The 4,164-nt window shown below is 38.4% G+C and overlaps 1 non-coding gene across 1 annotated transcript; it reads left to right on the forward strand.

Moving 5' to 3' along the window:
* The first annotated feature begins 603 nt into the window (after nt 1-603).
* Nucleotides 604-711, forward strand: LOC130978437 (small nucleolar RNA R71). The gene has a single exon (XR_009086081.1). It is a non-coding gene; the product is annotated as a small nucleolar RNA R71 (small nucleolar RNA).
* Nucleotides 712-4,164: the final 3,453 nt, after the last annotated feature.

Raw genomic sequence — 4,164 nt, forward strand, 5'->3', positions numbered from 1 at the left:
TATTAGATCAGAGACCATTGTTGCTATGTCAGAAGTATTCTGCTTAGAACTCTCTGTTTGTTGCTGAGAAGATGATGGAAAAGGCTTGTTGTTACCAGGCCTGTTTCTTCCACCATTATTATTATTGAAACCTTGTTGAGGTCTCTCTTGATTCTTCCATGAGAAATTTGGGTGATTTCTCCATGAAGAATTGTAGGTGTTTCCATAGGGTTCTCCTAGGTAATTCACCTCTTCCATTGAAGGGTTCTCAGGATCATAAGCTTCTTCCTCAGATGAAGCATCCTTAGTACTGTTTGGTGCATTTTGCATTCCAGACAGACTTTGAGAAATCAAATTGACTTGTTGAGTCAATATCTTGTTCTGAGCCAATATGGCATTCAGAGTGTCAATCTCAAGAACTCCTTTCTTCTGACTAGTCCCATTGTTCACAGGATTCCTTTCAGAAGTGTACATGAATTGGTTATTTGCAACCATTTCAATCAATTCTTGAGCTTCTGCAGGCGTCTTCTTCAGATGAAGAGATCCTCCAGCAGAGCTATCCAGAGACATCTTGGATAGTTCAGAGAGACCATCATAGAAAATACCTATGATGCTCCATTCAGAAAGCATGTCTGAGGGACATCTTCTGATTAAGTGTTTGTATCTTTCCCAAGCTTCATAGAGGGATTCTCCATCCTTCTGTCTGAAGGTTTGGACTTCCACTCTAAGCTTACTCCATCTTTGTGGTGGAAAGAACTTTGCCAAGAAGGCATTGACTAGCTTTTCCCAAGAGTCCAGGCTTTCTTTAGGTTGAGAATCCAACCATATTCTAGCTCTGTCTCTTACAGCAAAAGGGAATAGCATCAGTCTATAGACCTCAGGGTTAACCCCATTAGTCTTGACTGTGTCACAGATTTGCAAGAATTCAGCTAAAAACTGATGAGGATCTTCCATTGGAAGTCCATGGAACTTGCAATTCTGTTGCATTAGAGAAACTAATTGAGGCTTAAGCTCAAAGTTGTTTGCTCCAATGGCAGGGATAGAGATGCTTCTCCCATAGAAGTCGGGAGTAGGTGCAGTAAAGTCACCCAGCACCTTCCTTGCATTGTTGGCATTGTTGTTGTTTTCGGCTGCCATGGGTTCTTCTTCTTTGAAGAATTCGGTCAGGTCCTCTAAAGAGAGTTGTGCTTTGGCTTCTCTTAGCTTTCTCTTCAAGGTCCTTTCGGGTTCAGGATCAGCTTCAACAAGAATGCCTTTGTCTCTGCTCCTGCTCATATGAAAGAGAAGAGAAAAAGAAAATGTGGAATCCTCTATGTCACAGTATAGAGATTCCTTGAAATGTCAGAGGAAAAGAGAAATAGAAAGAAGAAGGAAAAGAAGAATTCGAACTTTAATTAGATAAGGTTCGAATTGTGCATTTAGAAGGAGTGGTACTCCATAAATAGAAGGATGTGAGAAGGAGGGAAGAGAATTTTCGAAAATTCATTTAAAAGATTTTGAAAACATTTTGAAAATTTGATTGATAATTTTCGAAAATTAAAAGTGAAAAAGAAATCAAGTGATTGTTGAAAAAGATTTTGAAATTAGAAATAAAAAAAAAAGATTTGATTGAAAACTATTTTGAAAAAGATATGATAAAAAAATAAGATTGAAAGGTTATTGTCTTAAAAAGATGTGATTGAGAAGATATGATTTGAAAACCATTTTAAAAAGATATGTTTTGAAAATTATTTTAAAAGATTTGATTTGGAAAATTAGTGACTTGCCTAACAAGAAAAGATATGATTCAAACATAAAACCTTCCTTAACAGAAAAGGCAAAAAATGTTCAATCAAATCATTAATTGTTAGAAAGTATCTTTGAAAGGAAAGAAATTAATTTTGAAGGCATTTGATTGAAAAGATTTGATTTGAAAAAGATTTGATTTTGAAAAACTTAAAAAAATTGATTTGAAAACAAAATCTTCCCCCTAGCACCATCCTGGCGTTAAACGCCCAGAATGGTATATATTCTGGCGTTTAACGCCCAAAATGCTACCTCTTTGGGCGTTAAACGCCCAACCAGGTGCCCTGGCTGGCGTTTAAACGCCAGTCTGCCTTCTTCACTGGGCATTTTTGAATGCTCAGCTTTTTCTGTATAATTCCTCTGCAGTGTGTTCTGAATCTTCAATTCCTTGTATCATTGACTTGAAAAGACACAAATTAAAAATATTTTTGGATTTTTTAATAATTAAAATGCAACAAGAATCAAATAACAATGCATGCAAGACACCAAACTTAGCAGTTTGTATACTACTGACACTAATGAACCGAAAATGCATATGAGACACACAAAATACTCAAGTCAATAGAATTCAAAGGTTAGAACACAAAAATCATCAAGAATTACTTGAGGATCCTTAAGACACATGAATGAATGCATGCAATTGATACCAAACTTAAGATGAGACACTAGACTCAAACAAGAAATATTTTTGAATTTTATGATTTTGTAAAATTTTTTTTTGTATTTTTCGAAAATTAAGTGGAAAAAGGTATCAAAATTCTTAATGAGAATTCCAGGAATCAGTGCAATGCTAGTCTAAGACTCCGGTCCAGGAATTAGACATGGCTTCACAGCCAGCCAAGCTCTCAAAGAAAGCTTCGGTCCAAAACACTAGACATGACCAAAGGTCAGCCAAGCCTTAGCAAATCACTGCTCCAAAAGCAAGATTGATACGAAATCAACAAGCTCTTGTGGTGATAAGTTGAAACCTCGGTCCAATCAGATTAGACATGGCTTCTCAGCCAGCCAGATTTCAACAAATCATCATGAAACTCTAGAATTCATCTCCAAGAATTTCGAAAAAAAATACCTAATCTAAGCAACAAGATGAACCGTCAGTTGTCCAGCCTGAACAATCCCGGGCAATAACACAAAAAAAATTTGATGTTGTTGCCGGATCTTGGCACTGATGTTTCCAAAGGCTTGCTCAAAACTAGAACAATCCCCGGCAACGGCGCCAAAAACTTGGTCGGCGAAATTGTGAACTATACTTTTTCACAACTCTCATAATCCCTGGTAATGGCTCCACAAACTTGGTGCGCCTAATACCATGGCATTACACAACTTCGCACAACTAACCAGCAAGTGCACTGGGTCGTCCAAGTAATAAACCTTACGTGAGTAAGGGTCGATCCCACGGAGATTGTTAGTATTGAAGCAAGCTATGGTCATCTTGTAAATCTTAGTCAGGCAAACTCAGATATATATGGTGATGAACGAAAATAACATAAAAGATAAAGATAGTGATACTTATGTATATCATTGGTGTAAGAGCTTCAGACAAGTGTATGAAGATGCCTTCCCTTCCGTCTCTCTGCTTTCCTACAGCCTTCATCCAATCCTTCTTACTCCTTTCCATGGCAAGCTCGTATAGGGTCTCACTGTTGTCAGCAGCTACCTCCCATCCTCGCAGTGAAAGCTAATGCTCAATACTCTGTCACAGTACGGCCAATCACCGGTTCGGTTCCCTCCCCTACCGGAATAGAATAACTCTTTTGCGTCTGTCACTAACGCCCAGTAGGTTACAGGTTTGAAGCACGTCACAGTCATTCAATCATTGAATCCTACTCAGAATACCACAGACAAGGTTAGACCTTCCGGATTCTCTTGAATGCTGCCATCAATTCTTGCCTATACCACGAAGATTCTGATCTCACGGAATGGTTGGCTTGTTTGTCAGGCGAGCACTCGGTTGTCAGGCGATCAACCATGCATCGTGCAATCAGGAATCCAAGAGATATTCACTAAGCCTCAGATGCTTGTAGAACAAGAATGGTTGTCAGTCATCTTGTTCATGGGTGAGAATGGTGATGGGCGTCAATCATCACCTTCATCATGTTGAAGAACAAGTGATATCTTGGACAAAGAACAAGCGGAATTTGAATGGAAGAACAATAGTAATTGCATTAATACTCGAGGTACAGCAGAGCTCCACACCTTAATCTATGGTGTGTAGAAACTCCACCGTTGAAAATACATAAGCATAAGGTCTAGGCATGGCCGAATGGCCAGCCTCCCAATGATCTAAGAACTAAAATGTCCAAAGATGATCTAGAGATCTAAAAGTGATCAAAAGATTTCTATACAATAGTAAAAGGTCCTACATATAAGAAACTAGTAGCCTAGGGTGTACAGAAATGA

This window comes from Arachis stenosperma, chromosome 4 (assembly GCF_014773155.1).
Source record: "Arachis stenosperma cultivar V10309 chromosome 4, arast.V10309.gnm1.PFL2, whole genome shotgun sequence".
Classification (NCBI taxonomy): domain Eukaryota; kingdom Viridiplantae; phylum Streptophyta; class Magnoliopsida; order Fabales; family Fabaceae; genus Arachis; species Arachis stenosperma.